This window comes from Cupressus sempervirens, chromosome 3, assembly GCF_028749045.1.
Source record: "Cupressus sempervirens isolate cs-2001-9-10 chromosome 3, ASM2874904v1, whole genome shotgun sequence".
NCBI lineage: Eukaryota > Viridiplantae > Streptophyta > Pinopsida > Cupressales > Cupressaceae > Cupressus > Cupressus sempervirens.
The window spans coordinates 681,448,615-681,476,466 of record NC_143120.1 but is presented as its reverse complement, the minus strand read 5'-3'; the positions used below and the strand labels follow the sequence as shown (position 1 = coordinate 681,476,466).

At 31.8% G+C, this 27,852-nt stretch overlaps 1 pseudogene; it reads left to right on the top strand.

Annotated features, from left to right (window-relative positions):
* The window catches only part of LOC149568560 (putative protein phosphatase 2C 53), a 74,871-nt pseudogene extending 62,799 nt beyond the window's left edge, over positions 1 to 12,072 (top strand).
* The last annotated feature ends 15,780 nt before the right edge of the window (positions 12,073 to 27,852 follow it).

The following is a 27,852-nucleotide window of genomic DNA, read 5'->3' as shown; positions in this document are numbered from 1 at the left end:
TGAGTCATGTACCCTTTGAATGCATCGGATGACGTTGATTCATGATTTTAACCCTTTAGTTTGATTTTGTATGTGTTTTACTATGATGGGTTTTCGTATTTCACTTTACGAGTAATTGGTGAACTTTCTATTAATTAAGTCTAACTAAAAGATTAAAATTAATGATTTAATTTAATGGAATATTGCCATGATATTTTAACAATTAAACTATATTTAATTAATTGAGAAATTAATTAAATAAAATAATTAAATTTGAATATAAAAGTTATAGTATAAATTTAGAATGTGATAATAATTATTTAATTTAATAATAATATATTTAGAGATCATTTTTAAATAAATGCTAAATAATATTATTATTTAAGTTAATAATTAGTTATCAAAGTTAATGCTCTAAAATCAATTTAGAAATGGGAAAATAAATTAATTTATTAAAATTTCATGATCACATGATGGGTGAATGATATTAAATTTAAAATAAATTAAATTAAAGGAGTCAAGTGGAAATTAAAATAAAGTAATTTAATTAGTTTATCAATGTGCATGGTAAAGATATATAAATGTTAATTTTGAGTTAAGAGTTGTCAGCAAGGAGTTCTCTGGGGGAACACACAATTGGTGCCTTGATTTTTGAGAGAGAACTCCATATCACAACTTGGGGGTTCATTTTTCATTTTGGATCATGAATTTTGGAGAAGGAAGGGATTTTCAGAAGAGAGGATGTTCTGAAAGGAGGGATTCTTCTCTACGGTTTCTGGGGCGTTGCGATTAGCATTAGTGTCCAGGTAGACGCTTGTGAATTTTGTATATCTTGAAACACTTGTTTCTTTCCTATCTTCTTAGTGCCTATTGAGTGTTTTCCGTAGAATTCTTGACACGAATGTTTCTAGTAATATGCATTCTTAATATGGACAATTGATCATCTGTTTATTAAGAAATCAAAGGATCTGTTTAACCCTCTTCAGTAGATTAAAGTAATGGGAAATTTTACCTGTAGGGTTTGAATTTAAATGGAAAATCTGCTTATAGGAATAATTTAATAAAGGGGTACATTGTCAGATTAATCCTAAGATTTGATTAAAATATATATGCATATAAAAATAAATTTGTGCCCTTGAATCTTTATATATATATATATATTCGGGGGAGGGAATTACCCCATACCCCACCCCCCTGTCGCAACTGCAATAGTACCTACATCATAGGTACTACGACGACAAGTATTTTGTACCTATTATCACAAGCCTGTAATGATAAGCCAGCGGGCTTAACAAAAAATGCATTAAATTTATTCTTATATTTTTTTAAAAAATGAGTTTTCAATGTTATTTAAAATTAGTTTATTTAAAGTTTTAAATATTTAGTATTATAAATTGATTAATATTAATTTATTCAATTAAATTTTTATTAAAGATTATTAATTTATGATAAATAATTAATGTTATTTAAAAAAAGTAATTAATTAATTTAGGATAAATCTATTATTGACAATTAAATGTTATATTAATATATATTAGTTAATTTTAAATAAATTTTAATTAATTATGAGTGTTAGATAAGGAGGAGACTTTTGTTAATTTGTTAAGGATTATCCAAATTTTGAATTAGTAAAAAAATAATAAAATAGACAAATTAACCTATTAAAAAGTGATATGATTTTAACATAGCAACTTAAATGGGTATGTAACTTAACCCTTAGTAAACTTTAGAAAGGTTGATTTCGAACATTATGAGGGATAAATCTTAAATTACCCAAATGAATATATGTGACAACTATAGGGTAAAAGAGAGTCTTCGCTTATGAATAAACATAGAAAAGAAAACTGAAACCTCAAATCTAACCCAATCATGTGATTCAAAATGAACTAAAACATGTGCTTGCATCTTGCTTGCTATTTGCTATTTGTGTTTGAGGTTTTGGGTTGACTAGATTGTTGACTAGTTATAGGACGTCTACCAGAGGATTGAGAGTTTTGTGAGTGTGGTATCAGGTTGACTCGATCTTATTACTTTTACTTAACCATGTGTGTTATGGTATGCTCTATGTAGAGTGTGTTATATTTTTGGTTAGTATGCTTCATTTTTTTTATGGGATAGTCTGATTGATGCTAAGAGATACTTGACTTGACCTTTTGAGTATTTGATTAGTATTGTTGGGATACCTTTCGGTTGCTTGTTGGGAACCGATGGATTTTATGATTTATCTTTGATGTTTTCTAGTTTCCCGTGGAGAACTGATGTGATTATTATGATTATCTTTATGATGCTTTCCAGTCACTTGTATAGGACCGAAGTGACTTTTATATGATTATTGAGCCTAGAGTAGGTTATCTGCTTGTAGTGTCGGGAAGTGGCTTTCAATGGGGGCCGGGGCCCTAAGTGGCTACTAGGGTAACTCATTGTAAGTTGTTTAATAAGTGATAACATTACACTAAATGAGAGTAAACTGAACTTAATAAGAATTAATTGTATGTTCTCGCCCATGCCTCAAGTGCTAGTATAGACTAGGATGGGAGTAGAGAGAACGCAATGTTGCAACCTTGCATTCCATAGTATGTATTGTTAGTATGAGAGGATACTAGTGGCCACATAGGGATCACTAGGGGGCCGAGGTCCTGAGAGACTACCAGGGTAACTCTAGTGTGATTTGTGCAATGACACTTGCCTGCTTACATAGTAGGTTTCGTACATGTCTTGTGTGCCTCTGGGTATAGATATCAGCCTATCTTGGAACCCTTTGATTTAGAATATCAGGATTTCCTGGACTTAGAGTGTACTTCTGATATGTGGTTTGATATCCTGTTTGGGACTTGAGACTATCTCCTCAGTGCGGTGGGAGTGGGCCATTTAGGTTCCATGCGGTCAGGTGGTAGTGCTTTTTATACTCTTACCTTTGAGATTCGTTCATAGTAACCATGGTTGGAGCATTCCTTATTTACATTTACTTTCATTCTTTCTATGTATCATTTGATGGATGGTTATATTTCATGATGGATGGATGGATCATGTATGGTGGATGGTTCTTTTATTTGCATTGTACTTTTATGATGGATCTGAGGAGGATCATGTATTCTCATTTTTATATATGTATATTCTTTTAAGCCTTTCATACCCTGTGACATGTATAGTGGATGATTGAGCATTTCGAACTAATTCGCCAAGAGGCATTCAGAACAAATGTATATTAAATGGACATTGGACTTTATAATTATTCTTTCATATGGATGTCATATTTGCTAGACTTAGTATTAGATTAGATTTATATGTAATTCAGGATAATGGGATCCTTAAGAGATGTAACCTCTTATGTATGTTTTTACATTGATTACATGTTATTGCTTCCACTACTATGTGTTTGATGTGTATGTTATACTTTCTTATTAAAAAATAAAAAAGTTGGCAAACTTAGTAAAACTTTAGGTCATTTCTTTTGGGTCCCTTGGCAGGGCGTTATAGCCATGGTCAAGCCAAGATAAGATTTATCCCACATGAAAAGAAATAATTTTTTTTTATTGTCTCCTTTTAATTAAAAATAAGAGCCCACAGAACTTTTGAAAAAAGATTTTTTTTTTTAAAAGTTATAAAAGCAAAAGGAGTAGGTGTGATTGCAGGCATCATCTACAGTGAAACTTATATGCATTGTTTTGCACTTTTCACTATATTTCACTTGTTTATAATAAACTTAAGACTATTTAACATTGTCATGGGTGCATATAAATTTCCTAGTAGCCACTAGCATGATTGTATTGCATATAGAAGATTAACAAAAAATTATTTTAAGTAAAATATTTTATATTCTCACTAATTAATTTTTTAGATTATCTCTATATGAATTCTAAATTAGCAAACCCTCATTTGTGAAATGTTAGAGAATCAATATGAGTTAGGTTTGAAAATGAAATTTAGATTGTTTATATAGATTTTTTTTTTCCATATTTCTCCTATCTGTTTAATTGGGGGGAATTTCTTATATATATATATATATATATATATATCATATCAAATTTTATGTCAAGGGGAGGCAATTTTTTGTTTGTTTTTATTAAACAAAAGAAAAAATATAAAAAATTAAATGTTATGTTGGACGAGGCCACCAATCCCCACCCACATTCCTCCTCACACCCTCTCGCATTGTAGCACTATTGTATACGCAACAAACCTGCTGCTACCATAGCAGGTACAATTACTGACACAATAGTACTCTACTGTAACTACAGCGGGGTTGCTACAACAACCATCATGAATGGCAAGCCGACACACCTTAAAATTACACCTTTCTATTATATGTTTTTTTAAAAAAAAATTATTTAATAAAATTTATCAAATATAGTTTTTATTAATTAATTTAATTAATAGGTTTTATAAATTATATTTAATAAATGTTATTAAATATATTTTTGGCTAATTAATTTAATTAATATATTTTAAATTATATTTAACTAATTACTTTCATATTAGATGTTGTTTAATAATTTTGAATAAAGTTTTGTTAGATTTTAAATAATGATTATGGGTATGAATAATTTATATTATCAATTATTTGATAATTATTATTTAATAATTTAATAATTATTATTTTATTTATTTTGTAGTTTTAATAAAGACATTGATTATGCGAGTTAGTGTCGATTGTATGTTCAAGTATAAAAGTGAAAATGGGTTAAGTTGTAATGGAGAAATTTATAAACTTTAGTAAAGTCAAAAAATTACTATGAAACGTAAACTTGAACCTTACTATTAACTCAAGTTGTATGTTTTCAAAACCAAATAAAACTATGAAACTACACTATCAGTTGTATGTTTTCTTGATTGTTGGGTTTGGAGTTGACTTAGTTCTTTGACCAAATCAAGATGTTTACTAGAGGCTTAGGGGTTTATTCTATGATGCCATGATGATGTGTTTGTATATGATCTTTTACACCCAACCTTGGTGATGTGTCATGTGTTTCTACGATGAGTTTGATCTATTGGTGGTTATTGCTTTTAGTGTTCTTGTGTGGAACTAAGGTGAATGGTGTGAGTTTTCTGATATAACATTTGAGTCTTCAATTAGTTATATTTGGATTCTTTCCTAGTTGAGTTATTGGTTTTAGGTGATGTCATGATTTTGTATTGATGAAATCTATAATTTTGATCAGTGATGTTTTCACTACTTTCTAGTTACTTAATTAAGAACTGATGTGTGTTTTGTAGTCGTATGAGACCTTTTTCTTTTATTGAGCTTAGGTTAGGTTATTTGTATGTGATGTCGAGAAGTGGCTTGCAATGGAGGTCGGCGCCCTAAAGGGGTTGCATGGGTAACCCATTGTAGGTTATTTTAATAAATGATAGCATTTCATTAAATGAGAGTAAACTAAATTAATAAGAGTTGTTATTTTTTCTCGCCCATGCCTTGAGTGCTAGTATAAACTAGGATGGGAATATATAGGATGCTTGGTTGTGACCTTGCTTCATTAGTATGCCTTTTCAGTACGAAAGGCCACTATTGTTGCATAGAGTCACTAGGGGGTCAGAGTCTAGTCAGGCTACCTGAGTAACCTTAGAGTTGGCTCATGCAATGACACTTGCCACTTACATAGTAGATTTCCTACGTGTCATTGTTGTCTCTGGGTTTAGATGTCACTTGTGTCTTGGTACCCTTTGAGATAATTTTCTTTTAGGTGTTTTTTTGAACCTAGATGTTGATTTTGACTTGTATTATTGATATTTGTAGGAGACTGGAGTTTATCTCCTCAACACAGTGAGAGTGGACCCTTTTTGGGTTACCATGAGGTCGTGTGGTAGTGATTTTTACTTTTACCATTGAGATCTAACAATTCTATGCCATGGTTGGAGTTCACTATTTTTTAATTTTTTTTTCATTTTGTTCTTGTGTGCTATGATGGATGGTTATACCTATTGTGATATATTTTAATTCATGGATCTTAAGAGATGATGTAATTTATTTTATGATGTATATTCTTTCAGCATTTCATACCATGCGACATGTACAGTGGATGATTGTGCATTCTAATTAATTGCCAAGTGGCATTCGAGATAATTTTATATTATTTAAATGGATTCGTACTTGTAGTTATTCTTTAGTGTGGATGTGTTATATAATGGTTTTAGTATTAATTAGACTTAAATGTGATTCAACGCCATGGGACCCTTAAGAATTGTAATTTATTTTATGGTATGTGTTTATGTGTATGTTATTGCTTCCGTTATATTATGTCTATTGATGTTATGTTATTATCTTTCAAAAAAAAATGTTTGGAAAACTTAGTGAAACTTTAGGTTAAGTTCTTTTGGGTTCCTTGGTGGGGCATTACAAGATTTCTAGGTCATGAGGTTAGGGATGTAGTGCCTCCCTACCCTAGCTCAAAAATGTAATGTGCTCTTACCTAGGTTAGGGATCTAGTGCATCCCTTCCCCAATACCTATTTTGGGTCCCCTTCTCAGCCCTTGTGTCAAGTTTAAGTAGAGCCATTATTTCATTACCCAATCAGTGAACGGGAGAAAGTTTATTCCAAATCCTCTATAAGCACATCCAATTTTGTCATTTTCCATTAACACGCATATGAGATCTGTCTATCACACACAAGCCCACAAAAATGCATTCAAGCATTCAAGAAATCTTCAAGTGCATTCAAGGAGATCCTTTTGTAAGCCATTGGAGAGCAGATATATATTGCATTCAAGGTACTATCAAGGATATTGAAAGGAGTTCATTAGGATTCTTCATCATCTATCTTCCCTGTTCATGCTACAATCTTTCAAGATTCAGCTTCCTCCATTAGTGATAGTGGAGCTTGCCATCACAAGAGGGTTTGAATATTTTCCTTCCTCTACAATCACATCTTCTTGATCCAAATAAATTGGTAAAGTGAGCTTATTGCATTTGATTGAGAAATCCTCCTATTGTAAGGTGAATTTGTTCATTTACTTTACATTTCTAGAATTTCAATTATCTCAATTTCAAGGTTAATTCCCAAACTAGGGTTTCACCAAGGAAAACCCCCCATCAACAAAACAAAACCATTTTTCTTGTAAGTTATAGATCTTGGAAGGAAAACCAATGAACAAATTCAAATACCATTTTTGCTAAACTTTAGAGATCTAAAATATGTTTTGTGATTGATGCACTGCATCCCCCACCCTTGTAAATTGATCTTGTCCTTTATTAACACCCACCCAATAGGTCGACTCTAACCTAGAGCTAAACAATTTATTGGTTTGGTAGATCTTATAATTCCAAATCCAAAACTAAATCTATTTATTTCCCAAAGCAGTACAAAGGGAAAAAAAATTAGATCCTATATTTCATTCACTATTTAGGGTAAGTCTCTTATTTTATTTATTAATTTCAACAAATTTACTTTCCATATATATATATATATATATATATATATATATATATATATATATATATATATATATATATATATATATATATATATATATATATATATATATATATATATATATAGTTTTAATTGCATTTCATAGCTCTCTCTACATTAGGGCTTTAAGGATCCTACATTCTTTCTCTAATTCTATAATCATTAGATCTGTGTTTACATTTTTTCTCCTTCATCATTCAAATTACATTAATCTACTTAGATCTAATAGCCCTAGAGTTGGAATTTAAAGAATCAATCTCCTTAACTTCCCTTTGAGGATCAATTCCCTAAACTTCCCTTTTTTGATTACTTCACATATAACCTTATACACAAACAAAATCTCTAACATATTTATCTAGGGCTAGGATCTTAAAGGAGAAACATTACAAAACTTTGGATTGTCCTAAGAATACATGAAATTAGAAATATTCAACTATCAGAGATAGCCATCTTGATTTCCATGAAGATATCATATTTTAACTAGTCTCAAAAAATTTAACTAGAAGGAGGACTTCTTAAAAGCTTTGGAAAAGGAAATGCTAAGATATTTGCAAGGTAGTTGTGCCTTTAAAAAACCTAAAAAAATTTTCTAATGAAAATCTTATAATATTTCTCACATTGAAGAAACATAATTTTGATTCTGCTAGGTTTTTCTTTTGACTTGATCCACTACAATACTCATCAATAGAAGATTATATTACTTTTCCTTTATGCCTTATTGTTTAGCCTAAAATAAGTGTGCCAAGAAACAAGATGTTTTTGGTTTCAAAAGAAGTATTTGGAATTTACATGCCCTTCCATAATTTTAGTGATTTTTTAAGAGAAATAAGTATTCTAAGGCCCTCAACAAGAATTATAAATAGAAATAGAGATATTTGATCTTCTTAACTCACTCCCTAGGAGGAAGAGGAAAAGACATATGGTGCCACATTCACAAGAAATGAGAACATAGTAGCCAAGTGCAAGACTAAATCCATTTGCAATATTTCCTCTTGAATATCATTTGACATAAAACTTGTATGAGAAAGTTACATGATATTTAAACATATCCAATTCTAGAATCATGGAGGAAAATTGGTTTGAATTAATAGATTAGGTTTTGAGTCAAACTTATTGACCCAAGTTTCATTAGTAGTGGTTCAAAATAATCCATCTCTCATGAGATGTTGTCAATGTATTCTTGAATTTCATGGGTTCTTTTCTTTGTGTTTTGTGTTCTACAACAAACCTTTGGTTTGGGGTATGACATTGTCATATTTGTTTAAACCCCTTTTGGTTTTTCTTATCTCTCTTGTGTGAATATGATTTCTCTAACCTCGTCTAGGCCTTATTTGGACTTGTTTTCTTCGTTTATCTCTTTGTTTTGGTCTCCTATGTTCCTTTTGATCGCATTTCTATTACCTCCTTTAGAGGATATACATCTCCTACATGTAGGTGGAGACCTATGGTATTAAGATCAATGATATTACTATACAATGACTACTTTCCTCCTCTATTTATCCCATTAATGAGAATGTTTGTCCTCTTGAGATAATTATTGTTGAGATGAGAGATGTGATGTATTATTATATACAAGGTTTTTGAAGCCTTATTAAAATCCATGTTTAGGGTTAAGGGAACTTAGAAAAAACCTTTGTTTGTGCTCAAAGTTCTAGTAGCATTTAAAAACCTCTATAATGTTGTAAGGTAGTTTTGTGTATTGTTTGTGTAGATTGAGAATTATCTTGTTAGTTTTTTAATGTTGCTAATAATTTTTTTGATGGTGGGGTTTTTATTTGGTCATTCTCTATTTTATTGGATTTTTTATTATCAAGTTCTAGATCCCTCCAAAATATATTTCTATAGGACCTTTTTAAGCCTTAGTAAAAAAAAACATCTTTAGATTAATGTACATCAAATTTATTACATGTAATTTCTCTTCCATGTTTTCTCAAAATATCAATCACAACACTAAAATAATAAATATTATAAAATGGAATTAATTTTCTAAAATTGGATGTGTCAACATTCTAAAAATCTAATAGCAATTAGTTTGTGTTCAAATCTAACTATTGAATAACCATTTGACTTAGGGGAGACTTGACAAGACTTGCCACAAGGCTTGGCTAATATTATAGGCAACTAGACGTAAAGTTAATTTGTAAATGTTGTTAGAATCAGGTGGAGTGGGTCACACAATAAAATAGTGACACTTAACGATTAAGTGGCATGCATTAAGATAAGAAACATAAGAGCACATGGTTCAATCATTTTCAAGTAGAACATATGAATGGAGTGGCCACATGATTTAACCATAGTTAGATTACAATTCCTTTTATTTAACAATCTGCGATTTAATAGTAAAACATATAGAGCATAGTAATTGGGTAAAGTACATGAGGAGGGTATTAGATTCCACAAAGAAAGAAAGAAAGTGTTACACTACATAAAGAAAGTTGTGAGAGAGAGAATTCTAGAGATGTAAAATAAATGATAGGTTTTTTTAATTATGAAAGAATTAATGACAATAGTAATGATTGTGATGTAAAGAAATTTGATGTGAGAAATGGCTAGCCTTAAACATCACACACTAAAGAAGAAATTAAGCTTGAAAAAGTAAGTCAAACTTTGACTATTTAACAAATGAAGCCACAATAATGATATGAACGCTCTTCCAAATTCTCATTTCAGTCCCCACCTATTTATTATATCAATCTATTTGTGCGGTGAGGTTGTTGAGATTTTGTCTTGGTTTATGGTGGTTGGACATCAACCACGTCATCTCTAACACGTCTTCCTTATTTGGTCATCAACTGGCAGGTTCTCATTTGTTTTCGTATTTAAATTTAGGTTTGTTGTAGCACAGACTCTCAACGCTATGGAAGTCTACGAAATGTGTCTCACGTGTATTTCTCTAATATTTTCACATAGGAAAACAAATTCGTTCAAATTCATCGGGTAAATTACATTTGTGTTGTGTTTTCAAGGGATAATAAATTAAAGATCACATTCTCTGCATATTCTATGTTTCTAAATCACAGAAGGAATGGGGAAATAATAAACAGATCCAGATAGAGCTTTTAAATCTTCATCTGTCAATGCAACATTCTACATTGTGATACATTAAACATTTTATTGTTTAGGCTTTCTTCGGGGTATTTGATGGACATGGCGGTAGTAAGGCTGCAGAATATGCTGCTAAGCGACTCGGGCAAAACATGATGGATGCATTCATCCAAGTAAGAGAAGATGATGATGACATGGAGCAGGCGGTCAGAAGAGCTTATTTCTCATCTTACTTTTTAAGTAGTTTTAGTCAAACTTATGAATATGTCGTTTGTAATAAATCTTACACAATGCCCATTTCAATGCATTGGCAGCGAGGCCTGTTGTGTGACAGCATTGATAAAAGAAGGTAAGATGGTAGTTGCCGTGCAGTTTTAAGCAAAGATGGAATTGCTGAAGCCCTTAAACACGACCATAGCTTGGAAAGGGAAGACGAGCGCCAACGGATAAGAGATCTGGTAAATATTACAATTATTTTTTAAAGAAACCATGGAGAGCCCCTTGTATTTTAAGGCCTTCAAATGGTTGTAAGTTATTGATTTAATAATTATACTTGTTGATGTAGTAGTTTTTTTTCTTTTTGGATGTGGCTATTCTTTTTACAAATCGTACAGTTGATCAATTTTCAAAAAATCGAAAATATCATGGATTTTTTCGAAAATTTCAGCATTTCATCTTCATGATCTGCATAGTTTGCAGTATAAAACAACAAAAAATTTACTAATAGTTATATTTAAAATGCTCTTTTTGTTAATGATGATTACTATCTTTTATTCTAAAAAAGCTCGCAATCATGTGTTGCCACTTCAGCTACACAAGTTTGGGGTTTCTAATGTACTATAGTTTGTCTCTTTTATTTTGAACTTTTTCAGATACCTTAACAAAACACATACTAACATGGCATGTGGAGACTTGCCCTGTATAAATGAGACTGATTTGAAATTTCATCTAGAATTTTGAGAAGTGCAAAATTTAAATGTTTAACTAATAAATCATCTTTCTTAGAAAACAACTCAAAAGTTATACCAATAATACAATGAAACATTTTTTTCAGCAATATTCACATCTTTTCCAACCTGGTAATCACTATCTAAATTATGATCTCTACTTGTAGTGCGGTTATGTAGATAATCACAATGTTGTATGGAGAGCAGAGGGAAAGTTAGCCATATCGCGAAGTATAGGCAATATAAAGATGAAGAAATGGGTAATTGCAGAGCCAGAGTTGTCAAAGCTTAGCATTACGCCTAATTGCGAGTTTTTAATTTTAGCATCTGATGGATTATGGGATAAGGTACGTACCCAACTAGTATTACTAGGCTTTGGTTTCTAAGTCTAATGTTAGATTATGAAACCAATTGCTTCTTATTAGGATGGTTTATATTTTAAATGAAATTAAAATTCTTAGGTTTCATAGTTTGTTTCCTAGGTGGGTAATCAAGAGGCTATGGACTTGGCAAGGGATTTTTACAATAAGGATTCAATGAGTGTCTCAAAAGTAAGTGAGCATTTACTATGGTCATGCAAAAAACTTGTGGAGGTGGTAGTAAATAGAGGGAGCAAAGATGATGTAACAATTTTGATTGTGGATCTCATGCAATTTCAGAAAAGAGATCGAATGAAAAATTATTATTATGGATAAGGAATATATAGACTATAACACACTTAATGCTCAAAGTAAATAGATAATTGTAACCTTGCACCTTTGGCTCAAAGTTATATTTAGAACTATTAAGAGTAGGGGATTGAAGATAATGAGGCGTCTTCTCACACCCAATACAAATATGAAATGACTAAACTCAAGAACTAAATGAAAATTTTAAAATTAGAAATGTTAGTGATCAAGAGCTGGGAATACTTAAAAAGGTAAGTTCATATGAAAAAATTATGAGTTATGGGTTCAAGGAAAAATATGTGCTAGTAAGAAAGGTGTGAAAAACTAACAAGGATGAGAAAGGTTGGAGGCAAGTGATGAAATGAAAGAAAACTTTGAAGTTCTAATAGGAAAAGACAACAATGGGGTGGTTTAGGAAAAATTAATTGATATAAGGGTTAAGTACATATTGAATGTTTTTTATTAAGTAAGATAGTACATAATCATAACAAGTGCATTAGATGATTACACACATAAGCATGAAATTACATGTTAAAGATGACATGACATTCACAACATGTTCACAAGATTAAAAAGTTCCAAATAACAGTGCAGTTCAATAAGTGGAACTTTCCACTTTGGTCTCCAAGTTGGACTCTATAGTCCAAAACGTTCTTACACTATTTATGAAATTGTGTGATATTCCCCAACTCACCCATGACATCATAAACAAACTGCATAAAGTTGGTGAAGATATGACGTCAAGTGCAGATGCACTTAATGCTGATGCAAGATCAAATATGGTCCATTATTCAAAGGTCAAATTCTTTACTAGAATTCAACATGGATTATTTCTTGAAGAAGAAAAAACTAGAGCAAAATTTAACGAAATGCAAGGTCTTTTGATACTTCACCTTGAGCTAATGTAGGGACATGTCAAGAAGGGCAAAGACCTAATTGTTACACTAGGATTATATGTGTAGATCATATGGTTTATCCAGAACCCAAATTAAAGGTGGAGAAAAAAACTTTGAAGATTTTGAAGGCATACCATGACAATTATGATGAAGAATCATCAAAAGTTTATTTATCACTTAGGAGTTCTCCTATGGTAAAAATTTCTATTTTTTAAGTTTTTGGCATGAGTGTCAAAAAAGGGTGTGTGTGTGTGTGTGTGTGTGTGTGTGTGTGTGTGTGTGTGTGTTTATTAAAGGGGATAACATATATAAGTATGATGATGAATGAGAATGTAAAAGTATATAATGAAAGGAGGAATATGATATCTAATTAAGGAGTTATAAGGATTTTCATGTACAAAAGGAGTTTTGAAAAAGATTTTACAAACCACATGTTATATTGAGGATATAATGAGAAGGAAGTATGTATGTAGGGGGAGTTCTACAATTTTCACTAAGTACATAATTTATTTTCACTAATACCAAAGGGGGAGAATGTTATTGCCATTATACATTCATGTTGTCATTAATGCTGAAATGATAGAGAAGGAAAATAGAAGGTATTGGTTGGTTGACATTGTCACCCAACCATGGGTAAAAGCACAAACCTGTGTCACCCTTTTGTAAAGGAAAAGACTAACAAAAGTATAATTTTTCACATAAAATTTGTATTAGTATTTTGAATTTGAAAATGAAGTAAACTAATGAAATGTGTAGAAATGGATGAAGCGTTGGAATTAACAAGTGGAAAAATTTGCTTCTAAGAGGGGGGGTGAATTAGAAGTAACTAACTTTAACCTTTTCACAACCTTTTAACTAAAATCATTCACATGCATCTAATTTATCTAATAAACATGAAAGTAAAGACATGCATGAAAATAGATAACACACAAATTTGGTGACCCAGAAACCCTCCAAAATGAGAAAGTAAAACTGAGGTGGGGATGACACCCACAAAATATCACTGCAACAATGTGTAACTATTCAAGGTTACAATGTTTGACCACTTTCAATTGTCAGACCTATAAAAGGCTTGTCTTGTTAAAGACTTTACACTTTGTAAAAAGTGACCTAGTTAAAAGATTTCACTACCTTGCTAAAAGTAGGCCTAGTTAAAGATGTTTGTACATTCACTTGAAATGCCACCCTATTAAAGGATTTACAAATGGCCACTAGGCCAACCTAAGTCCATGTGATTTCCATATCTAGTACAATTGCTAGAGAGTATTAGAAAGCCTTTGACCTGATTACTTGCAATCTTCAATTGCTAATTCCAGATCCTTGTTCTACTCTTACTGATCTAATCCTTGCTTGATCTGATATGTCACTTTGCTAGGTTCTGATACTCTGTTCTTCAACAACTGGATTCTATTATGTTGCTCTGTTCTTCATTAAGTCTTTTAGCCTTCTACACTTCAATATACTCCACCCATACATATCCTCTCCTATGCACACATAATGGGGTTTCATTCTCCTTTTAAAGATTTCAAAGACTTATGGTTAGGTATGAATCTACAATCAATATTAAATCTTCATTTCCCGTTCATTACTTGTACTATTCCTATTGGTTGTATGCCTTCTCCATTTTTCCTATTGGCTGCATGCTAATTGCATAGGTAATGAAAAAGATTCATTCTTACGTTCAAGATCCTTTGAGATTCATCCTATGTTGGCTCCAAAAATAGTTTACATCTAAGTTTGTGTAGGAACAAACTCATATGTTGACTCTATGTTACTCAACACATACTAGTTGCTGATGCTCGACACATGTAGGAAAACTAGCTCACTCGGCTCCTATAGCAATTTTGTTTCACTCAGCATCTATTGTGACTCAACATCTATACTTTGCTGAGCACTTGAACTTTTCTTAGCACCTAAACATTGCTCAGCACCTATTGAATTTTTTTCCTTGACATACATTGTAGCTCAACTTTTGTATTATACTCGGCATTGTCTTGAGAATTTGTTAAGTGTGTTGACACTCAAATGTCAAAACCAATCCGAGACTAACAATCTCCCCCTTTGACATGAGTGGCCAAAACACTTAACTAAACATTACAAATCTGATCTCTATGAGTATACTACATATTATGTACAAGACTTCAAAAACTTATTCAAAATTATGTATACCTCAAAATCTTGTAACTCCCCCTAAGTTGATGTGCCATTACCATTCTTGTAACCAAAATTATTGTGTTGAATATGTCTTATGCTGATATATCTGATACTTTTTTCCTTATTTGCCCTTATTTGTATCTATGTACCCTGTTGTTGCTTCCTATACTCTATATCTATTCCCTATCATATCTTCTTGCAATTTTGAATCCTTTTTAATTTATTAGCTCCTAAAAATGTGAATTTGAATATCTCCCCCTTTGGATATTCTTTATTGCTCCCATCAAAGAATGTATTTTGTAAGCATTCTTATTCATATCTCCCCCTTTTTTATTTACACACTATATCCAAAACATTATATGATCTCCCCCTTTTTGACACTTATGTCAAAGGGTCCTAAGGATAAATAGAATACTTTGCCAAAAAAAAATTATTTACCTCCATAATCATCTTGAGAGAAGCATCCCAATTATTTAAAGCTATCTCCAATGACTTGTACTGGATGGTTGTCTCTGTTGTAGGATGTACAAGGCCTTCTAAAGTAGAAAGATTAGGATCTTTCTTTAGAACATTTTTTGCATAGGCTTGTTCTTTATGGAGTACTTGTAGATGTCGGGTAATGGAATATTGAATTTGCATCAACTTGGCCTTAATATTGGCCTCTTCAGTAGTCAACACAGCTAACTCTTTTTGGGTGTGAAGCATAGCAGCAAAATGCTTCTCACTCTGAGCTGGATCTTTTGGTATCTGAGTGCTGGAAATCTTGAGATTTTGTTCCAAGCTTAGTATTCTTTGGCTGGTTTCATGTGTGAAATATGATGAATCACACAACTTTGTGTACAATGATAATACATTCTCAAATACTTTCTTCACTTTTTCAATCTTTTTTGCCAATTCAAGTTCTGAAAGTGCTATTTCACTTGATATTTTCTCATTTACTTTCATCTAAAACTTCTTTTATGACCATTCTAATAATTTAACATTAGTTTCTAGGTCCTCATTTTGTACCTAGTCCACAATGTTGGATAGTTTCTCCATGATGGGCTAGGTTTCATCAGCTACTTGCAAGCTAAATGCATCAAGAAAAATTTCTTTGATTTCCACTAGTGCTTGCTTCTACCTATACTCATTTCTAAGTATTTATTGTTTCTTCCTCCTCTCTAGTGCCTCTTTCACTTCATTTATCTATTGAAGGTTCATGGTTCTTGAGTCATAACTGTGTATGACTATTTCTTCATCAAGTGCAAAGTCTCCATAGTGAAGTACCCTTGCAACCTTGGTAGAGCTCGAGCCTAGTGCTGAAATCTACAATAGTACTACATCAATGCTTAGCTTCTTATTAAGAATCCTTGAGGTAGGCAAGTTCACCAATGTTTGTATTGCCTCTTCCTCCTTAGGGATTTTCTCTTCTTCTTTCTCCATTTTGAGACAGTAATGCCACTTATTCTCAACTAATGAACTTAGCTCCTTAGGCATTGAATTATCTAGTTCAAGTGGGGTAGTCTTGAACTTAGCCATCATAGTGTAAATGGATTCTTCCACTATGTTTTGTTGTTCCTTTGACAACTTATTGAAATCTATGGTCTTTAGACTAGATAAATCCGCATTATCTCTAATATTATTGCAAATGTTTTCCAATTTAGATGTAGCAGAATAGCTTACCAATCTAAATTGATCTTCATCAGACTCTATTCTTTCCTTGTCTAATTCAAGAGGTGCAACATACTTTCTTCTCTTTTTCTGCTCTGTAGGTCCTCCTTGTTCTGTTGCCTTCTATTTTTCCTGCTCTTTTGCCCCTTGTGTTGTAACCTTGGTGTTAGCCCTTGTAGTTGGCTTGGTTGGGCTTGGCTTTGTTAGTTTCTTGTTCTTTCCTTTGGGCTATGTAGTTGGTTGTTTTTGAGCTTTTCTCTTCTTTGGCTCAACCTTTGGTGCTTCTTGCTCGACACCTTTCTCTTCATCTGCATCCTCCCCCATACCTTGGGTTAAAACAAGTGGACCCTGATCTTGCTCTTCTTCATCACCCTTGGCATCTTCACCTTCTTCTTCTACTTCTTCTACAATGCCTTCCCCAAATTTAGCTTTTAGCTTCTTAACTAGCTTATCTTTCTTTTTCAAAATGGAGGTAGTCTTCAACTCTATATCCACTTTAGATCTCACCACATCATAGGTTCCAAAATTTGGTGCATCCTTGTTAACTTCATTTGTCAATAATGTAGTTATTGCTACTGATGCTTCATCTATGTTTATTTCATACCCAAGAGGTCTTAACCATCTCACTCTTGGTATGGCCGCTTGTATGTATGTATAGTCTAGATCTACAAGAAAACATACATCATTTACATGTTTCTCTACTAAGGAAACTGGAATTCTAAGCCTTTGCTTCATTGTCTTCTTAAAATCCTCAAAATAACTAGTCATCAAGGTTTCAAAATTAGCTCCCATCTGCTCTATGTATTCATTGACTTGAACTATGATAGACCTATCATTTTTCCATGCAACTTTTCCAAAAGAAGGAAATTGATTCTGAACATAAAAGAAAATACATATGAAAATGGAACCAAATTTGCATTGGGCTCCCTTGGTTCTCTTGATCGCTCCTAGATTTTCATTGATCTGTTACAGTTGCAGCTCTGCAAGATCATATGTGTGATCCTTCTTCACCAATTTATATCCTATATCTACTTCAATGCAAGGCACACTGTTGAGTCTGGTGGACTGATAGAATTTGTGTGCAATGACCCTAACAACAAAGTCAACTAGAGGGTCTTGGATAGTGTCAATTGTCATCCCTCTCTTATTCCATTTTGAACCTATGTTCTTCTCAATTACCTCCTTAGAATCACCCTTAACGATATTCGGCCGATCTAGAGTTGGGTGCCCTATCACTCTATGTACAATTCTCTTTGTGATTTTTATAGGGCCATCCTCCAACCATAAGCTTCCATCATGCATTCTACTCAGCACTAGTCTAATCCATTAAGTCTTGAATACTGTACGGAAATATAGGGCTCATGTTAAACCCTTCCTCTCAACAATTTTGTACTCTTCCTTCAACACTCCATTTTCACACAATTTCTTATATGCCCTCCTCATTTCCATGTCACTTATGGCTCCAACTTTGCAATTATAGCATTTCCTTACATCTTGAACCATTACAACCTTAGGGGGTATGATGGATAGGGCTCTTGCTAGGTCATTTTTGTATGCAACCTCTGGGATTGGATGAAAGCCACATTGTCTAACCTCTTTGGACACTAATTGAACTTCAAATGATTCCTTCTCCTAATTTTTTCTAGAGCTAGAAGCCATTTTACACAATCTAGGGTTTTAATACGAAGAAAACACAAAACTACATAGCTTGGTACAATCGCAAATACCTTGAAATCAATGGAATTGTGTTGGAATATTATAAAAATCTTCTTATACACTAGATTCTCTACTTTGGATTTGCTCTGCACTCTTTCTCATCTTTTCTCTTCATTCTCGATGAAGAAAAATGATTGAAAATACGATAATATACCCTATTTTCAATGCATTTAATGCTTAGCACATCTACAGTTGTCCACTCAGCTTCTAAAGGATTCTACATTACTTGGCTTCGATTGCCTTTGCATCACTTGGCTTCCATTGGAGTATTACTTGCTCGACTTCAACTGAGATTTCTTCTTTACTCAACTTCCTCTACCAACTTGGCTCCTACTAATTATTTTGCTCCTTCAATTTTGACAATCAACTTAGCTTACACTAAATTTTTACTTACTCGACATCTAAGGGCAACTTGGCAACACTTGTGAAATCTAGAATTTTCAACTTTGCATCTTTGTTCATGCTGATCTATTCTTTTTTTTTGGTACTTTCTTTTCTAGGAATTGATGTATAATAAAACTTTATAAATCAGTCCCTTATCCCTTTTCTTACTTAGTTTGATGAAGTGTGATCACTTGACCTATTAGGTGAAGTGATCCCTTCATTTGACGTGCTATACTCAACTTTCCTCTTCCATGTCTTATTCATTTCTCCTTTGATATGCTCAACATCTACCTTCTCTTTTGCTTTGTCATTCGTTGAGTTGGGTGCCTTTGACTTTTTTGGGCAATTTCTACTGATATGACCAGTCTTCAAGCAACTAAAACATGTAGTTTGGCTCAACCACCTACTGTAGTTTCCTCTAAAATGTGTCCTTATGCAATTTTTAGGAATGTGTCCATATTCTTGACAGTAATGATAGCTATACCTAGTGTTGTAATCCTAATTATAGTGATGAACATGGTTAGCTTCCCTTGCTACTTGATTTGATGTCCACATAAGCTTTGATCTACACTCAAAAGCTCTATGTCCATACTTCTTGCAATTCTAGTAGTAACTTTCAAATTTTGGTGTTTCGTTAGTCCTAGTCCTGCAAGTATGTGCTTGATGTCCTTGCTTTTTACACTTATGGCAATAACTTGCATTCTTAGGCTTGTCATGTTGGTGGGAATTCTTGCTCCTACATACATTAGAAGTATGTCCCCTTTTACCATAGAAATGACAAGTAGGTTTAGTGTTCTTACCTTTGTTACTCCTTTCTTCTATAGTGTTAGAGGACTCTCCTTGTTCAGTGCTAATGTAACCTAGTGCTAAAGTGTCATTGCTAGCCCTTGGTGATTTTAGTAGCTACTCAATGTACTTGATGGCCTCATTAGGTTTGTTGAAGCTTTCTGCAATCTCCTTTCTTTTCAGGTCATTTTTTCAGTTGTTCATTTTGCATCTTTAATGTAGAGATCTCAATGTCCTTGACATTTAGTTCATGATGTGCTTTCATCATCTGACTTAGGGTGTTTAATTGTATGTTTGAGATTCTTGCAAGCTCAATTGACTTTTCTTCTAGTATGTTGCCAAGGTTTCTCTTGTCTTCTTCTAGCATAGCCTTGTCTTCAATGGCTCTTTTCTTCTGTTTAGTTACCTCACAAAGAATTATGGCTTCTGATTCTTGTTCAAGCTTGAGTGTTTTGATTTCTCTACTTGTGCTCTATTCTTCTCCATCAGGTCTACTATTGTTGCATCAAACTCTTTGGAATCTCCATTTGAAAATATATTTGAGGTGTCAATCTACTTGTACTATGTGTCATTCTCAGCTATGGAAATCTCTTTTCTTCTTTTTAAGGATTTCTTCAGTTCTCCTCTAACTTCTTCCAAAGTATGTAAAGCAAGTTGTATGTTAATTTCCTGATTCTCTATGATCTCCCCAAGTTTGTAGACTTCCATTTCTAGATCTTTTCTCCAAGCTGTAAGGCTTCTCCTTGTGAGAACCTTGCTCTAATACCAATTGTTGGAATTAACAAGTGGGAAGTTTTACTTCGGGGGGGGGGGGTTGAATCAGAAGTAACTAACTTTAAACTTTTGAAATCTTTTTAACTAAGATCATTCACATGCATTTGATTTATCTAATAAACATGAAAGTAAAGACATGTATGAAAGTAGATAACACACAAATTTGGTGACCCAAAAACCCTCCAAAATGAGAGGGTAAAATTGGGGTGGGGATGACACCCAAAAAATATCACTATAGCAATGTGTAACTGTTCAAGGTTACAATGTTTGACCACTTCCAATGGTCTACCCTATGAAAGGCCTTTCCTCTTAAAGACTTTACACTCTATAAAAAGTGACCTAGTTAAAGGATTTCACTACCCTACTAAAAGTAGGCTTGGTTAAAGGACTTTTGTACATTCACTTGAGATGCCACCCTATTAAAGGATTTACAAATTTTTGTTAGGCCAACCTAAGTCCATAGGATTTCCATATCTAATACAATTTCTAGAGAGTATTAGAAAGCCTTTGACCTAATTACATGCAATCTTCAATTGTTGATTTCAGATCCTTGTTCTGCTCTTACTGATTTGATCCTTGCTTGATCTGATATGTCACTCTACTAGGTTCTAATATTCTATTCTTCAACAACTGGATTCTGCTATGTTGCTCTAATCTTCATTAAGTCTTGTACCTTTCTACACTTCGCTATACTCCACCCATACATATCCTCTCCTGTGCACACATAATGGGGTTTCATTCTCCTTTTAAATATTTTGAAGACTTAGGGTTAGGTATGAATCTACAATCAATATTAAATCTTCATTTCTTGCTCATTACTTGCACTTTTCCTATTGGTTGCATGCCTTCTCCATTTTATTATTGGTTGCATGCTAATTACATAGGTAATTCAAAAAATTCATTCTTATCTTCAAGATCCTTTGAGATTCATCCTATGTCGGCTCTAAAAATGGTTTAAATTTGAGTTTGTGTAGGAACAAACTCATATGTTGATTCTATGTTACTTGACACATACTAGTTGTTGATGCTTAGCACATATAGGAAAACTAGCTCACTCGGATCCTATAGCAATTCTGTTTCACTTGGCATCTATAGTGACTCAGCATCTATACTTTTCTCGGCACTTGAACTTTGCTCGGCACCTAAAGATTGCTCGGCACCTATTGAATTTTATGGTTCGACATAAATTGTAGCTCGACTTCTGTATTATACTCAGCATTATCTTGAGAATTTGTTAACTGTGTTGACACTCAATTGTCAGAAACAATCTAAGACCAACATGAAATTTAGGATTATATTTTTTAATAATTATTTGGAATAATAATCAATATATATTCCTAATTTTTATAGATCAATTTTTAGCTACTGAAAAATGCTAAAAGTTAGGGGTCTAGTTCCCACCATAAAACTATGTGAAAATAAACTTATTTCCCTTTGATCTCAAACTATGTTATAGATAACACATATAGCTAGAACAATCAAAAATAAAAATCGGCTTTAGACCTATCTTTTGTCATTTATAATGATTCAAATTTTAACTCACTCAAAATTGATAATTTTCATCTCCCACCACATTTTTCAAAACAAATCTATTCTAACCTAGAGAAAAATTATGCATTCTAGAAGAGGACTCTCTCCTCTAGAACACCATAAAAATTTTAAATTTTTTTTATATGATTTTTTTTTAAATTCTCAAACTTGATATTTTTTCAAGTGTTAAAATATGTACTTGGAGAATTTTTTAATTACAATATACATATATCTAATTAAAACATTATAAAATCTACATAAGAATATTCTTAAAGGGTAAAAGCACTAATTTGTGTCACCTTTGATAAAGGAAAGTGATATCGGAATTTAAACTCTGCAACTTTAATGACATAAAATTGGCATTTGTGTTTAGAATTTGAAGTTGACATAAACTAATAAAATGTGTAAAATTGGATGAGGTTTATATTTGTAATTTTTGAAAATGCTAAAAATAAAGAGTTTTTTTCCCATCAAACAAATATATGCAAATGATCATATTTTGGTCTAATTATGGAATATGTTAGAGTTAACATGTATATCTAGTGTACCAAAAATGAAATATTGAAATTCGGTCTTTTTTTTTAATATTATAATTGGTCAAAGTCAAAGTTATAAAATTGATATTTTTTTCTCCCATCAAACTTTTTCCATCAAATCTACATATTTTATTTAAAAAAATTACATATTCTTGAAGAAGACTTTCTCCTCTAGTGCAACATTAAAAAATAATAATTTTTTAACATGATTTACTATTTTTTTCCTATTTTTGAATAGACATCTTCCTAAATCTTAAAATACATACTTGCAATATTTTCAAATTATAACATATTATCCATAATCAAAATAATAAAAAATTTATATGATCATAATCTTGACTCTGAGACCTACAAAGGTATATTTTTAGTTTTTTTAAAAAATTCATTTTTGTACATCAAATTGGCCTTCAAAGTGAGATGTTTATAGAAGTTCTTATTTTTGCTTGTGTGGTTGCCACTTAGGATGCCACATAGACAGTTACAATTGAAATGTTTTTGGCCGTAACTCTTTTGGTGAAAAGTGTTTTGGTTGTAACCCCCGTCGGCCTATCAGACCACCAGCGATTAATTTGGTTGTTTCATATAAAATGATTTTTTTTTTTTTTTTTTTTAATAAATATAGAAAATAGCAAAAAATAAAAGAGCATTTTTGGAAGGCAACAATTTTTGAAGCCATTTTCACCAACTATTTCATGGATTTAATCAAAAATGCAAAAGATTGAATATTTTTAAGGTGTTTTTTCCTGTCTTCTTATTTTTATGTATTCTATATTGAAGCATTTACTGGTATTTAGTGAACTCTAAATTAATTTTTTTGTTTCTATAAATTAAAGTATTCAATGGGCAGTAAAAGGAAAAGATCAAGGAAATATGATAGAATAAGAGATGACAAAATAAAATATCATACAAAACGTAACCAAAACCAACCTACTAAAATTCCTAAAGAGGATGAGATTCATGAAGAGAATGAAAGTAATGAAGAGGAAGAAACTGGCACTTCTAATGATAGAAACAAATTAGAAGGCATAGAAAATTCGATGGATTTGGATGAGGAACTACTTTTTAACCAAATTACATCTAAAGATATGATAAATGATAACACTATTAAAAAAAATTGTCAAAACATGTGGGAAGAATATTTGAAAGATAAAAGTATATTTGGACAAGTACAATTATTTGTCAAGTTATTTAGGAGAAAAGATATGAGACCTATTTTGCAATTGTTGGGTGTTGATAACAGGAAAAACTATGTGCATAATATTAATAAAACAATAGTTGAAAACTTGCAAAATTCTTATAACAAAATTGACAACACAACTCAAGGAGGTGATTTGAGTAATGCACATAAAGCATTGATGATTACTATATCTAGTAGAAAATTGACACATAGAAAATAGGTACATGCAATTTTTGATGTACTACATATATCTAGAAGAATTGTTCAGAGATACATTAAGAGGAGAAATATGCTAGATGATAACATTGAGAATAACTGGGTGAATATTTGTAGATTTCCACAAAAAGACAAAATGTATGAAGATGTAAAAAGACAAGTTATTGAATTTTGGACCAGACATTCTCATGTTTCTTCCAACAAATGTGATACTATACAAATTAAAGATAAAGAGACAGGGGCCAAAATTGAACATCCAAGATGTTTCATAGATATAACTCAAAGTGAACTATTTCAAACATTCAAGCAAGAATTTTCAAATGTCAAAATATGTCAAAGAATTTTTGAGAGTTTGTGTCCTTCCTTTGTACACATAAATAAGATGCGTGAAACTTGTTGTTGAAGAAATCATGTTGAATTTGGTCTACACTTGCAACAATATAAAAAAGTTACGAAATTACTTGATTCTAATTTCGTCATCCCTAGTAGTACAATACAATTTATGAAGTCCATATTATGTGATAAATTAGAAGATCTAGATGAGTTCAAAGTGCAATGCATCAAAAATTAGTGTGAAGATTGTGGAGATTTATGCAAATTTTCAATGCAAATTGAGAATATTAATGAATCAGCACCAGTTTCATGGATGTGATATGAATATGAGACATACCAAAACAAGACAGGAGATGAATCCAAAAAAATTGTATTGAAGGAGAGTGAATTGTGTTATGATGAGTTTATGAACAAGTTTCATCCATTGATATATCCACATATCCAACATTGTCATGGTGCACGATGGCAAGGTAAATAGTTTTGTGATTCCAAAAATTATTTTTCACATAGTTGTATACTTTGAGTTGTAGATTTTTCTAAGAATTATACATTTGCACCTCAAATAGAGCTTCAAGGGCAATATTTTCATTATGAACAAGTTGAATATTTGTGCAAGTGACCTATAGACATGCACAATTTAAGGTGGATGAGATAGAAAGGTTGGATGAAAATGAACGCATCATCATCAAAGAGGTTCATTTCTATATTAGTGATGATAGAGTTCATGATAGGAGTTATGCGGCTCATTATTTTGCAATGTTCTCTGAAGATCTTAGAAATTGTGGAATAAATGTTTCAAAGCATTGGATTTGGTCTGATGGATGTGTAGGTTAGTATACATGTGAACTTACACATTTATTTAGCTTTAATTTAACTTATAATTATTTGTACATGCCTATTTCAATTTGATACATGTACACAGATAATTGTTTCTACTTATCATTTCATGTTCGCGTGACAATTCAAATTTGTAAAAGCATTTAATTAGTTAGCAATGCAACATGCGAGAACCAATGTTAGGTTTTTATGGAATTTCTTTGAACTGAAAAGGGGAGCATGATGGAGCATGAGCATGTATAAAGCATGCACTTCGACAACATGAACTTGCAGGTAAATTACATTTAATGTGCATGTTTAATACTAGTAGCATATATTTTAAATTATATATATGGATGTTGTATGTATATCCAGGGAATAGCATAGAGAGTGTAAATCAAATTTTTGAATGGTGCCAAGTTCATTTTGCTACTCAAGATACTGAATACAATAAGCATTACTTTTGGAAAGTGAAAGGTGAACTTTATATTTATTTTTAATGTACTTTTCAAATTCTTGAGTTTTTATTAAATATTTATTTTGAAATATGACAATTACTTTTTGTATTTGTAACAAATATAGATCAATCTAATCCTGCAATTGTCAAACAATTCTTTTTATTAGAAGTTTACATCAAGTGATGACTACAGGAAACCATAAACCTCATGTAATTAATGTAAGAGAGAAAACATGTTTTTGTGATGACTGCATTAAGGACAATCTAGTGAGTGTATGTGAAAATATTGTGAATGGATATGTTTCAAATTGGAATTTGAAGGAGATAGTTAGAAAGCCTCCTTTTGAAGATACTAACATTGACATTGACATTCATGATCCTGTATTCAGTTGATTATGAGTGCATTTCTGATTTAGTTATGGCAGGCTTGTGTGCATATACATATATATAAATGTATATTCATTTTAAAATTAATTTATATTTATCTATTTTTATATACATGCACGAGATATTTTTGTAGTTCAAGCCTTAGCAAATAATGCAAAAAATGTGGACTATTATCTTTTAAAATGCACAAAAGAAAAACAAAAGTTGCTAGAAGTAACTATAGATGTTGATGAATAATCATATCCAATTGGATAAGTTGTTACTGAAGGAACATATTATCAAAAAACAAGGGTAACCGATAGTGGTATTGAATTTATTGAATACAAGCCTGGAGGAAAAGTGTTACATTACAATAACCATGTTATAGCAACAACGTTACAATTTGAAGCAATACAAAGAAGAGGATGTCATGGAAATCAAAAGTGGAAATTTTCTATTGAAGAACATGAAAAACTTCTAGAGATAATAAAAACTAGAGAGGATCCTAACAATATAATGTTTGTGGAGCTCTAGCTTACCTATGTACTTATTGTAGAGCTCTAGTTCAGCTATGTCTCTATAGCTCTTATACTTTCACATTTAATGTTGATAAGATATTTGTTTTATAAATTTGTATACATTGGATCATTTATCTTGGATATGGGAAATTAGACATGTTTTGTTATTTTTATTTAAATTAGACATGGATATCTCATTTAAGACAACCTCTTAGGACCTCCCCTTAGGACCACCTATTACCTAACCTCCCCTTAAGACCATCTATTGCTTGATCTCCCCTTAAGACCACCTATTCGGTATGTGCAGGATCATGGTCAACCAAACTACGCTCTTAAGTGGCAATAAAAAATTAGAAAATTAGGGTTATGTCAACTTGAGATGCAATTTTCTACTTGTTATTAACTTTATATCAAAAAGTTGAGACAAAAAAATCTCTAAAAAATTGAATCTAGTTTCTAAACTACTAGGACTTATCTCAAAAAAAAAATATTGATTGGTCAAAATTTTGAATTTTAATGCAATACTACAAAAATTTCAGAACAAAAATAAGACGTAGATGTATGTCTGATCACCTTAATCAAAATCAAATGATAATATTTTAAAATAAAATTCTAGATATAAGTAGTAGACTCATGCCTAGATGTAGCACATATTTATGGGTATTTTTATTCTAAATAAATAATTAATAATTAATTTTTGACTTTGGTATTTTTGGAAATGAAAAACTTTCATGTCTGACCACCTTAACTAATTCAAAACTCTGCCAAAAAATTTTATTTTATTTTTTTGCTTATAATAGAAGACACATAGAATGTGATGCATCTTTTGGATTTAAAAAATGTACCATTTGAAAGTTATATTTATTTTTCAAGTAGTGTGTTAGTCAATACTTTATATGTAAATCCACTAGAAAATAAGTAATAATTACTTATTGAACACAGAATTGGACAAACCTTACATTTATGGAAAGATAAGAACATTCTTAAGAAAAACAATTTCATTTCATGAAATTTTGGTGAAAAAAGAATCGTTAGTTACATGTTTGAAGTAAAAATCACTTAAAAATAGGCCAAAAGCACATTTTAGGATGTTTTTAAAGTTGACCATATAGGGTTGATATTTGTTAGTTGCATATAGAGACGCTATTTGCCAAAAGTTTTTGCTTCAAATGTTTTCCCATTCAATTATTGAAGTCCCTCTCTTGTCGCCCATGTATTCACCGTCTCCCAAAGTGAATGGTTGAAGTAACTAGTGCCCACGATCACGGTCCCTTCCCTTGAACCACTTTGAACCACTTTGAACCTTGGTTCGAAGTAGTTCAAAGCAATTCAACCAAAGGTTTTATACTAATGATCTTTTTGGTAGGTGATACATCAACTCGATGGAGCTTTCGTCTTAATCACTTTGAACGACTTTGAACCTCAGTTCAAAGTAGTTCAAAGTTGTTCAACAACGGAGGTGTTTGGCAACTTCAAATCATAAAGTACATACGTTGTC